We start from the raw sequence: 13808 nt of genomic DNA on the forward strand, positions 1-13808 counted from the left end.
CCAAGAATAGGAAGAAATTGTAGATGTTCGGACACCTCAACATCCTGTTAGAAGCCATGCTGTGGACACCTCAACATCTTGTTAGAGCTTTCCAAAAGGCACGTGGAATACATGCAAACATGTAACATACAAAGATTTGTAATCATCACATATAAATCGCCACTTTTCTGACTGTCCACCTGTCTGGTCGTGTGGGCCGATGATTTTACTGGTTGTCTGATGCTGTGGGCCGAAGATCTTACCACTTGTCTATCATGCGATAACCTATCATGCATGATAACAACACAAAGCAGACACTCTAATTTAAGATTTTGGATAAAGGGAATGTTTTCGTTTAGTTACTGAGTTGCCAAAGAGTATATTTCAGGTTAGACACAATAGAGAAATCCAGCGAGAGACTATCGAGACCCAGACAGAAATGCCTAAAAAGCTAGCAACATATTCAATAAAATCCAGGAAAAACCTGTGAGAAACAAAAGAAAACCTGTGAGAAAGAAAAGAGATTAATCTTGTAACAAGCCAAAAGCAACACTTCTCGAGGGGCTTTAGTTCACTGTATAAGTTGAGGGTCAGGAAGTAATTCGATTCTCCCTCTATCCACAGTCAGACTCCCTCATTCATCTAAGAAAGCTTATCTAAGAAGGAAGGCTTAAGAAGAGTAGGTCTCATGCTGGAAGAGAATCCAACCAGAGCAGGCCAAGATAGTGCAGTTTGGAGTTACAAGACACAATTAGGTGGAAGTCTGTGCTGTTATCACCATATTCGCATTCACGTGTGATGTTTCCCGGGTCGTTTCCAGCTCGACAGAGCACGCTGTATGGGCTGCATTTACCATAAACAATATCAATGTTGTCGTCATAATTCTGCCACACACTCTGTGCATGTGATCCACTTCTGGATCACTGAAAATATGAAAGGGGAGTAAACAACCACTTTTTGATTCATTCATTCATTATCTCAAATGTCAAATATGGGGAGTTTTGGGCATGCAGGCATTTCTTCCATCCTCGCTCTGATCTTCCTATTCATCTTCATCTCTCAACAGTCTATAGCTTCCAGTCTTCTTTTACAAGGTAGTCCTTTTTATTAATTAGTATTTTTTTTATTACTTACCAAACGATTTTATTTTTTTTATTACTTACCAAAAGATTTTAGCCAGAATGGTTTGTTGAATAATTTGTTTCCTGACTAGAAGGATTTATTCAAATATACAAAAAAAAAATATTGTATTGAATGTAATAATGACAACCGATCTTTAAAAATTCCAAATTCTTTCTACTAAGTTATAATTTTAGATTTGGGTCGTTGCATTATGTGATTTGTTTTGCAGAAAAGACCGAAGAATTAGTTGTGGCGAGGGGAAATTCTGGGAAAATCCACCAAAATGTATGAGATGTACATCATATTCTACTCATACCCTTTGTTATTCTTACGACCAGAATCAATATTGTAATATGGGACTCATTTTATTTACAATATTTACAATATGTAGATGCAAGGCAACGCAGCTCAACATAAAGAAAGTCCACCAATTGAGCATTGGGAGAGAGGGAGCGAAGCCGAGCCGAGAGCGAAGCCAGTGTCTGCATCGTGTCACTCTCATGAATCTTCTGCTTCCATGTGTCTTTTTCAACCAATGCGGAGCTGCGACGAGTATCCTTGCCTGGACGCCACCTTTCACTCATCCTTGAGAGCGCCAGACACGGTAAGTGGTTATCAGGCTTCATAAGCTATTAACCTCCCTCTTTGCCTGTGTTACGTTTTTGGTCTGGCAGTCTTGTTTTTTCTATTTATGCTCTTGTCCGAGCGGTGCCTTCGCCACCTTTTCCTTTCTACTGTTAGCCTTTCATTATCTCGCCACCTACAGTCTCCACTGATTTCCGGACTTCGCTGTACATCTTCCCATCTGTTTAAATAGCCCCACCTCTTTCAAGTCCGATTCCTCGGCATGCGCTCTTCCTCTGCGTTTTTCCTACAGAACTCTTTATCCTATCAACCAGGAAGTTTCTTCCCTTTATTTTCTCGCTGTTTGGACGATGGAAGTATGGTTTTCATGGACTGAACGTGCTGGGCGCTCTGGCTTCGTCTCCAGGTTTGTAAAATCGCAATCTCCTTTTTAACTCTGCTGGTTTGTTTATGCCAAGTTTATATCATCTTCGTTGATACTTTTTCTGTTTTCCTGGAATACATTGAATGTTCAATCTTTTTAGTTTTAAAAGTTTAAATCTGTTATAAATTGCAATGGAAGCTGAATAGTGTCGAAAGCTCATAAGCTCTTCAGTCTAGTTTCATCCTGCGTTTTTGGCCTATGTGTAGTATCCTTAGGATGATTAAATCCTTCTTCCACAAACTCAGGAATTTAATTGTCATCTATAAACCTTGCAATGATGTAAGGTTCAAGATAGGATACTGGTGGTGCATCGTCAAAGTTTACTGTTGTTGCTTACTGTGTGATGAACCTTCTGCGCAACCATAGAACTCCTCACAGAGGTCCTGTTTTCAATTTCCGGTAAGCTCGAGGTTTTCCGGTATCCAAAAGTCGGCCTGGGTCTACGTCATCAGTTTATTCAAATCCCACTGGGCATTAACTAGGATGTGAAATTGGCCTAATTCTCGGTACTTTACCACACTTCTAAATCCTTAATCATATCTGTTTTGGGATTTTGGTAGGTATGGTTGTTTTGCCTCTTAACATTCCTGCAGAAGCTTCTGCCATAATTTGTACTTCCCTTGATATCCTTCGTCCTTCTTTCTGTCTATATATGCCTTGACCATTTATATCCCCGCAAATATCCCTGACAATGATTGATCTGGTTCTCTTCGTCATATGTCCTTTTTCCTCTGCACCTTCTACGTCCCATTTATATCCCATAGGATGATCAGTAAATGTGGTAGATAAAGTCTGCCACTTCTGATCCGCTTCTCTGTCTCAGATCTTTCTGGAATTCGCCTCTTCCTGAGTCTTCCTCCATTGGCGGTGCATGGAAGGAGTCTACGACTCCATCGCATCGGAGGATCTTGTCAACGCTGCCGTGGAGGCTAAACACGCCTGGTCAGCTGCCACCCTGGCCACGATGGAGGAATTGGTTATCAAACCATCCACATCAAAGGATATTCCCTCCAATAAGGAAAAGGTCCGTAAATACAACAAACAACATAAACCGGCCAAAATTTCTCATCCCCCGCAGGCTTTAAGAATTGACATAGCACAGCTTGATGAAAGAATTGATAATCTCCAGCACAAGGCCCTCATCGGGAAATGGCACTTTCCAGAAATGTCTGATTGCGACATGAGGAAATGGCTTGCTGACTTCTGAAAACCTGTTATTGGTTATGTACCGATAATTTCTAGTCTCATGAAAGACTGGTACTGCTTCAACTTCCTTGATGTCGATGATGCAGATGCTATCCAGCGTCATCCTTGGGTATACAAGAGGAGTTTTCTTGCCCTGTACAGGTGGTACATAGGCTTCAACCCGCTCAATAACACTCCTGTAAACATTTTAATTTGGGTAAAATGCCCGAATTTGCCCTTGGAACTTTGGTCAAATGAATCTTTAGAAATGATTGGTAATGCTATTGGCCGCTTTTTCTACGTCGACCCTTGGTGTCTGGGTGAAAGAGACAAACGAATAGCCTGGATTCTCATTCAAAGGTCTTTCAGGGGAGGTTACCCTGACCATATTGAAATCAGCTGGAAGAATCAGGTCATTAACCAAAGGCTGGATTTTTGGGGCATACCTTTCAGGTGTGCAGCTTGCAGGAGAACTGGTCATCTGGTTAAAAACTGTCCCAATGCAAAGCTTTATGCAAACAGACGCCTAATCAAAAAATCTTTCATTAAGGGTAGCCAATCCTCTCCAATCTCATCGCCTATGCCGCCCAACAGTCCTTGTAATTCGGGGCCTCTACAAGATTATCGCACCCATATGGATGTCCCTCCAGAGCGCATGCAATCAGTCCCCGGATGTCCATTATCTGCTGACAGCCCTATATCCTGCATGAAGTTTGACCTCCATAAGTCTCCATTTACAGAACCCAAGGACGATAACCCTGTTCCTCCCCCCCTCCATGCACCAAGAGGATTTTAATCCCATCTCTCTTCCTGGGCTGTCGAAGGGGGCATCCTTTTCAGTGGGTTCTGTTCCCATAACCATTTCCTCGTCATCTCCGGTCTTACCTAGTCGGCCTGATAATAAGGGGAAATCCAAATGTGTAGCTCCGACTCCTTTAAATTCTCCATCATCGTCTCCAGTAAATCTTTTTGACAGTGACTTGGACCATATGCTTAATAAGGATTCTCTTGAATTAGAGCCGCTTACAATCCATAAACCTGACTTCATGCCTATCATTAGCCCCAACTCGGCCAAAAACATTATAGTCCGTAAGAAATGTAAAGGCGGGAGTAGGCATTTTAGAGCTAGACCTCTAGCTTCAAATGAAGGTTTCAGGAACCTATCTCTTGTTGAAGTCCCTATCCTAGATGTGTCTGAATCTCAGCCCCTTAGAGCAAGCCTGGCTGCAGAATCGTCCAAATGATCCCAATCATTTCTTTCAATATTCGGGGGCTTGGTGTTGACCCCAAATACATAACGCTAAAAGACTTCTTTTTTCATTCAAGAGCTGCTATCATCCTCATTCAAGAAACAATGCACAAGAAGGAGGACACATTATCATACTTCAAGAAAATGCTTCCCTCCTGGTTCATGGTTGCCACAGAGGCAAATGGACTGTCTGGCGGTATGGCTACTCTATGGGATCCTTCACGGGTAAAAGAAAAAGCATATAAATGCTATGCTGGGATATTAATCTCAGCTTCTATCAGAGGATGGGATTTTCCAGTAAATGTTCTTAATCTATATGCCCCTTACAAATCTCGTTTATCTTTCTGGAACAGATTTTTTGATTCAGAATTGCTCGATATCAGCAATCTCCTTATAGCTGGTGATATGAACGTGGTCCTGAATTCAAATGAGATATGGGGACAGGGAAAGTTAAACAATAGTCTTGCGGATTTCATAAATTCTGAGATGCTCAATAGGAATATGATCGACATTATTCCTGCAGTTATGAAACCGACATGGTCTAATGGCAGGGTGGGTGATGCTTACATAGCTAAAAGACTGGATCGAGTTTTTGTCCATTTTGGCCTCATCGACAAGATTGGTATGCCTCGGCTAAGTGTGGAAAATATCCTAATCTCGGATCATAATCCTATTCTCATATCCTGGCAGGCAAAGCTTTTCAGAAGAGGATATCCCTTCAAATTTGACCGGGGCCTTCTTCAGGACCCCTCCTTCAATGAATATATCCAGAATGCGTGGAATAGGATAAAAGACAGAGAAAAAGATCTTTTTTTCTCCTCCTTCAAAGAAAAATTGGTTGAGATAAGAGGCTTGGTGAAAAAGTGGCAATTTCAGAAACATCAAAAGGACAAAAAAGACCTTCAAAGGATCCAACAGGAATTGGATCAGGTGCTGGCATCCACAGATTATTCCTCATGCTATTTTGATTTGAAATGCCATATCAGGAATCTGGTAAAGGAAAAAATCTCTCTGTTAAAAATGGAAGAAGCCAAATGGAGGCTTAAAAGCAGAGCTCTATGGATGAAGAATGGGGATAAAAACACGAAATTTTTTCACAAATTTGCAGACTCTAGGAGAAAAAGGAACTTCATATGGAGTATTAAGGATGAACATAGCAATTTAATGGTCTCCCAGGAGGATATAACAAAGTCGGCTTTGGGTTTCTTCAAAAAACAATATGGAGGGAATGGTGAGATTGCCTTCAATGACATAAGATGGGGAATAGATTTAATGCCACAGTTGTTTGATCAAGCGAAAAATGAAGCCCTATTCTGCCCTGTCTCTGAAAAGGAGCTCCTTGAGGTTATGAAATCATTTAAAAAGGATAAATCTCCTGGCCTTGATGGATGGTCAATTGACTTCCTCATTCATTTTTTTGACCTTTTCAAAAAGGACCTGCTCAGCATGGTGGAGGCCTCAAGACTGTCGGCTTCTATTCATCCGCACACCTCATCAACCTACATCGCTCTTATCCCGAAAAAAGAAGAGCCTGAATCGTTTCTGGAATTTAGGCCCATTTCTCTTTGCAACATAACCTTCAAGATTATCTCAAATATTATTGCAGAGAGAATAAAAGGGACTCTGGCTTCTTCCCTCTCTCCTAACCAGCATGCGTTCTTGAAGGGCCGTAATATTCTTGACGCAGTTGCCAGCACTCAAGAACGAATTCACTCTATGACTGTGAATAAAACAAATGCAGCTATCTTGAAAATTGATCTTCAGAGGGCATATGATGTTCTAGATTGGGGATATCTGAAATCTCTCCTTGCAAAAATTGGTCTGGAGCAGGGACCGATTCGATGGATCGTGGCCTATTTTATAAATGTTAACTATGTTGTTTTGGTTAACGGAGTCCCCTCCTCTTTCTTTCAGGCGGAAAGAGGCCTGTGGCAGGGATGCCCTCTGTCGCCCCTTCTCTTCATTCTGGTTATTAATCCCCTGAGCTTGCATATCAATCGTGCCGTGGAGACAAAGGAATATGTTCCGATCAGAATCTGCAAACATATTCATATATCTCATAACTTCTTCGTGGACGACGTTCTGCTTTTCGCCATGCTCTCAAAAGTCTCCTGGATCTGTATCAAATCTATTCTTGATCGGTTCCAAAAAGCATCCGGGCTCGCTATCAATAAGTCTAAATCGATCCTTTTTCATAATGAATCAGATGAGGCCTTCATTTCTTGGATCTGCCAGCTCTTTGGGATTAACTCAAAGCCAATTTCCGATGGTATCAAGTATTTGGGCTATCGCCTTAAGCCAAAGGCATATTCAAAGGATGATTGGAGGTGGCTTATTGATCGTTTTCATAGCAAAATCTCTCTTTGGGAATTCAGATCCTTATCTCTGGGTGGAAGGGTCGTTCTTGCCCAATCAGTTTTGATGCAGCTATCAGTCTACTGGGCCCACCTCTTTCTACTCCCGGCCAGCATCATTCATTCCATGAACAGAATCACTGCCAATTTCATCTGGGGGGCAAAGGCGGATAGAAACAAATTTCATCTTTCAAAACTGGAATTTTTATCTCTGCCAAAAATTCTGGGTGGCTGGGGTCTGATGGACATAAGGATCTTTGGAAAGGCCCTTCTCTGCAAATCCTTATGGAGAGGCATCTTCAACTCAAATCCATGGAGCGCAATTATTCGCCAAAAATATCTGAAAGGCAGAAGTTTGGAGTTTTGGTTCAGGTCTGGCTCTCTTGGAATTAAACAGGGATCGGCGATATGGCTAAGCTTCAGAAGAATTGAACAGTTCTTTCTTGGCAACCTTAAATGGAGCATTTTTTCTGGTAGAAAGATCTTCATTGGCCTTGACCTTCTCGTTGGCCTCAAAGGAAATCTACTAATCCCGGATCCTCTTCTTTTCCATCTCCACAGGTCTGGTTTTTTCACTTGGGACAGAATTATTGATAGATGGAATGGCCCCTATCCTTTGCTCTTGAATGTTGCGGACCTTGGTATCCCTCAGGCTTTGGTTTCCCTATGGGATAACCTCATATCATCCATTGATCAAGCAGGCCTGAAGCAGGCCGGGTTTGATGACCACCTTGTTTGGTCGTTACCTCTCTCAAACTCTCAAGCTTCCGTCAGGGTCATCTACTTGGATCTCATATCAATGAAAACCAGGCCAGCCAGAAAGATCTTCCCGGTGTTATGGTGGAAGCTTGCTTGTCCCCTCAAACTGATCCTCTTCTCCTGGCTCATATTTCACAACAAGAATTTATCTTGGGAAAATTTGAGGAAGCGCTCCTGGCAAGGCCCCAGCAGATGCGTTTTCTGTAAGATGGAGGAGGAAACAAACTTCCACATGCTCTTCAATTGCAGGATCTCTCTACAAGTCTGGTATGATATTGCATCGATGTTTTCCTTTCAACTCCATAACTTTTCTTCGGTTGATGCAGCTTTCACCTGGTGGGGAGGACAGAATGCAACCAAACGCCCAATCCTCCCCACAACAATCTGGTGCCTCTGGAAATGGAGGAATCTTAAAGTTTTTGAAGACTCTAACATCTCCTCCAATTTTGTCCTATCTTCAGTATTGGCACTCTATCCTCCTTCCTCATGACAACTTCTGGTTTGCATGGTATAAAGTTTTCAATTTTGTTTTTGAAGACTCTGATCAGATGTGCTATATGTCCCATTATTGATAAGTTTTTTCTGCAATGAGTCCTTTTGCCTCAATATGTTTCTATGTATTTCTTCAGAAATCAAGGCTATGCTGTTATCTTCTTATCAAAGGCTTTCCCTATCGCGGTCTTGTTTATGAAAGACCCATCAGTTTTATGATGTAAAATATATTTCCTTAATATAAATATTGATGCTTTTCTTTCTGAAAAAAAAAAAAAAAAAAAGTCCATCAATTATAGAGAAACATTATAAGAAGGAAAGGCATGGTTCAGTAGTAAAAATCTACTCTCAACTCAAAGCATTACATTATTAGCAAAGTGGTTGATTGGGCTGCTAATAGCATATTTCCATACAGTCTTACCTACACCTATTCCATACAGTGGGGACTTTGTGGAATTACACTGCAGCTCCCTCCTGGGCAAGAGGAACTACCTCAAATTCCTCTTAGCAAATTACACTTCAGCTCGCTCTCATTCAGTTTCGGTCCTGAGCTGCTTTCCTTTCCCGAATCAAAATGCTCCCTCTCGGAATATTGTATGCTGTATGCCTTGAGCTACTTTCTGGAATCAGAATGCTCCCTCTCGGAATATTGTATGCCCAGAGAAACCAATTTTGCCCCAGACCAGAACATCCATGGTTTTCCTGCAAGGAAGCCTTAATATCTGGCTGACAAGTAGTACATGCAGATGGTGGTGTAGCCAATGGCCTGCTGCCTTATATGTTTCCTTAAGCATGTTGTTGCCTTATATGTTGCCTTAAGCATGTTCCAAAGCTCAGCCGAGATAACATTTAATGTCGATGACTAATGTTGGGCCTGCTGCCTTATATGTTTCCTTAAGCATGTTGTTGCCTTATATGTTGCCTTAAGCATGTTCCAGAGCTCAGTTGAGATAACATTTAATGTCGATGACTAATGCCAACATTAGATTAGGTAGTATATTAGATTAGGTAGTAATTTTAGGAGTTTCAAAATATATGAAGCAAGCAAAAACTTATAACTTATTGTTTTAGGAGGCCAAATAACATCATAAATCAATATGTGTTTGCAAACTATAAACCTTTATAGTTGATAGGGGACTAATAAAAGTAGCTCATATAATGCTAAAGTGCTCAGTTCCGATTACTATAGGCACGGTAGGGACTAATAAGGAAAAGATAAAGTTTTGACGGTAAGTATAAAGAATATTGACCATGTCTGGGTCACTACAGCTCAATCACTTCAAGTCAAATCATATTAAATTGTGAATTTGTTGGTATGATTTATGGTTTTTATTAATATAAATTTTAATAAATTTTAAATTATAAAGAATATTGACCATGTCTGGGTCACTACAGCTCAATCACTTCAAGTCAAATCATATTAGATTGTGAATTTGTTGGTATGCTTTATGGTTTTTATTAATATAAATTTTAAATTATAAAGGATATTGACCATGTCTGGGTCACTACAGCTCAATCACTTCAAGTCAAATCATATTAGATTGTGAATTTGTTGGTATGCTTTATGGTTTTTATTAATATAAATTTTAATAAATTTTAAATTTCTAAATCAGATACATGTTTTTCAAAATCCATGAGAGAAGTCATATTTTCTTTTAGTTATTTATATAGATTCTAGGTATTATTTTTATTTTATTAGGAGAATTTTATATACATAATCTAACTATATTAGTAGATGTATTAATTTTGGAATAGTATATTTATAATTTTAATTTAATTATTACTAGCAATTGCACCAAATGTTGCAAAGGAACGCCGTAAGGTATAAATTGGAGAAACATCATAACATAAAAAATCATTGAAGATAAAAATTAGTAAACAAAATGTTATTCAGCAGTCTTAAATCATAAACAACAAACAATAGTTTCATGTGAGCTATTAAATCCTTGAAATTGTCCATTACTAGTGGCATATCTCTGAAATGAAAATTCATTTAGCAACATTTAACAGTGGAGAAACGTTTGAAAATCCTTGTGACCCAACTGAAATTTGATAATCCTCACCATATCACTGAAACGAAAAGTCATTTAGCAACATTTAGCAGTGGAGAAACTTTTGAAGGCCCTTGTGACCCAACTGAAATTTGATAATCCTCACCATATCTAAAACCTTCAGGTAACAAACCATTATAGAAAAATCACCTGAGAAATTGTTGGGTCATGCATTTTTAGGCATATAATAATACCTTGAACCACCTGAAATTTGACAATCATATTCTGTTTTTTTGTTGAGCATAACCATACCAATTTTCACTATAGGAAACTCTCACCATATCCAAAACCTTCGAGTAACAAACCATTATAGAAAAATCACCTAAGAAATTGTTGTGTCATGCATTTCCAGGCATATAATAATAGCTTGAACCACCTGAAATTTGACAATCATATTTTGTTTTTTTGTCGAGCATAACCATACCAATTTTCACTATAGGAAACTGAGAATCACGATTTTGGGGACTAGGTAAGGTATCTCCTTCCCAAACGTTGTGAAAATAAATTAATAAATTGTGTTATAAAAGTAGGAAAACTGAATACATGGTCCATGGTGTTGTGAACATTCAGGACAGAGTAGAAGAAAACTTGGTACTAGTTTAGAGGTTACAAAAAAAAAAGGAAATGCCTTTGGAAGACATCAGGGAAAAGCGTTTTCCCTTATTTTCTTATATATCCTTGGCCTTGGGTCTGCTCAAATAAAGAACTTGGTACTTCTTTAGAGGGACAAAAAGGAAATGCCTTTCAAGACATGGACAAAAAGCGTTTTCCCTTATTCGCTTATATATTTGTGGCCTTAGTTGCGCACAATCCTATGTAAATAAAATTGTCAAATCTAATCAAAAGAACCCCAATTTTTTTTGCATTTGCAAAGAAAAATGAGGTGGAATCCTAGAGCGATCGATCCATCACCAATACATTCTACAATACTAGGTGTATTGAATATTTCTAGGTCAACAATAATGATATATTGCGTATGTTCTACACGAAAGTCATAGCAGTTAAGATATCTATGATTTTCACAAAAATACGCTGTAGAGGATACAATTCATTTGCACTTGCTGGTAAATACAATGTGCATTTTCTTTTCAAATGACACATTCCATACACAACTACTATTTCTCACTAAGAAAACCAACTACTATTTCTAACTAAGAAAACCATAGTGAATCTCCTATGGAATAAAAAATCTGTCTCTTTCTTGGTGGCTACACAAATTTCATATTCCAGCGATTTCGTTGATATGTTCGCACTGATTGCGACAAAGCTCGCTCCCAAAGAATAGAGGCTCTCAGGCTACCAGCGATTTCGTTCATATGTTCGCACTGATTGCGACAAAGCTCACTCCCAAAGAATAGAGGCTCTCAGGCTACTACTCTGCAATTTCATATAAATTGTTGCCACTTGAACCTGGGTTTCTAATTAACACCAAGTTCAAAATTCTTGCATCCCTGCTACCAAACTCCCTCAAATATTTTATTGTCTCATCTAGTACTAAAAGCGGCCCCATAGTCTCCAAACCTGCTACTGGAACCTCTCTGAAAGCTGGAAGACTCCCCATAGTCAATAAAACGGCGCTTAAACGGCAGGATCTAGAACCACCATAGCCACCTCTTGACCCACCACTATAGCTAATTCTGGATCCACTACCATAACTGCCTCCTGATTTGCCATAACTTGAACCCCCATACTGGAACCTCTCTGAGAGCTAGAAGACTCCCCACAGTCACTAAAACAGCGGGATCTAGAACCACCAGACTACCTCCTGACCCACCACTATAGCTACTTCCCAATCCACTACTGTAACTTCCTCCTGATCTGCCATAATTTGAACCCCCATAATCTCCTCCTGATCCACCATAGCTTGAACCACCAGATCGCCCCCCTCCTAAACCACCATAGCTTACAAAACAGCTCCCCCCTAAACTGCGAGAACTTCCAAAACGACTCCCTCTTGAACCGCCATAACTTCTAAAACGACTGCTTCCTGAATCACCGAAACCACCAACTCCATTGTCTATTTCCTCTTTCATCTGAGTCAGCTCTTTAAACTTGGAACCTATATCATTTTCAATCATCTTAACTTGCCTAATCTGTTGGTCGGTATGGATAAGGATAGCATTATCGGGCCTACCAGCATGCCTTGTTCGCCCTGATCTATGCACAAAAATATCTGAAGTCGTTGGGAGCTCATATTGAATAACGAGATCCACATTAGGAATATCAAGACCAGATGCCCTGTTCGCCCTGATCTATGCACAAAAATATCTGAAGTCGTTGGGACTCATATTAAATAACGAGATCCACATTAGGAATATCAAGACCAGATGCAGTGACATCAGTAGCAATCAGCACATTAAAACACCCCTCACGAAAGCTAGCAAGAGTCCTCTCCTGCTAATTCTGTGAGATATCACCATGAAGAGGTTCGCATGTAAGTACCCGACCCAGTGCCACCAGCAAACTATCTGCATCTGACTTTGTTTGAGTGAAAACAATACATTTTCCTCCTTTGGAATATTCAGTTATCAATGGGTTGAGAATCGAACATTTCCCATAGGTGGATGCAGCAATATAAGAAAGTGAGATTTCTTCTGCTTACTTCTGAGATGATTCACCAACACCATCGATAACAACAGGATCATTTAAATATTTCCTTGAAAGCCTTTGCACCCACACATGCATTGTAGCAGAAAAAAAGCATACTCTGACGCCTTTTCGGCCATCTTTCCATAATCACCTCAACATCTTCATCAAAGCCCACATTCGGCATCTGGTCAGCCTCATCAAAAACAATAAACAGTACTTATGAAAAGACTAATGCACCACGATTGATTAGATCAATAATGCGACTATGTGTTCCAGCAACATCTAAACCCCTTCTAGATTTGGCTCATTATAGGTACACCCCCATAACATCAAAGAGTATCTAGGCTTGGAGCAGATTCTTGGAATTCCTTGGCGTGCAAGTTCTCGTGTTGGAGCCAAGATGAGTGCCAAGGGATATGATCCATGCCCATTCTTACGGTTGTGCTGAATGATTTTTCCAAGATTTGGATTCCAAAGGCAAGACTTTTTTCTAGTTCCTATCCTGGCGCAACCAATCATGTCACAACCTTGCATTATTGGTTCCAACACTGCTTTTTGAATGGGGAACAATCTAGTAATATCGCGCTTATTGAGAGAATTAATAGTCTCTTCATCCATTCTGAGCTTGGCAACATCAACCCTTCATCTTCACCGCCAACTTTCCTGTTGGCTTCGACTTTTTGTATCATATTCACCGTATTTTGTCCGAGGTGTCTCGACCTCCTGACGCCCCTCTGCGATTCCATATTCTGCCAAGAACTGGGAGAGTGGAAGTATCTAACTCTCATGATGTCGTACTGACTGGCAGATTGTAGGCTTCGGAGGATTGAAACACTTCGAGTCAAACCCTGAGAGACAGGGGACAAAGGGTTTATCAGAACGAAGACAAAGGGTTATCAAAACAGGATTCTTTAGAGGAAACCAACAAGAGGAGAATCAAAGCCCTGTCGGACCTCCTCCATTGAGGGAGTTCGATAGGGAAAAAGCCACAACGGCTTTGGCTACCTTCGAATTCAACT

At 40.2% G+C, this 13808-nt stretch overlaps 1 pseudogene; it reads right to left on the reverse strand.

Annotated features, from left to right (window-relative positions):
* Positions 1-11684: 11684 nt before the first annotated feature.
* LOC149187550 (DEAD-box ATP-dependent RNA helicase 53, mitochondrial pseudogene) lies at positions 11685-13112 on the reverse strand (annotated as a pseudogene).
* Positions 13113-13808: the final 696 nt, after the last annotated feature.

The sequence above is a fragment of the Pinus tabuliformis genome, chromosome 3_1 (genome assembly GCF_031772625.1).
Source record: "Pinus tabuliformis cultivar Carrire ecotype Pingquan chromosome 3_1, CPIR1, whole genome shotgun sequence".
Taxonomy (NCBI): domain Eukaryota; kingdom Viridiplantae; phylum Streptophyta; class Pinopsida; order Pinales; family Pinaceae; genus Pinus; species Pinus tabuliformis.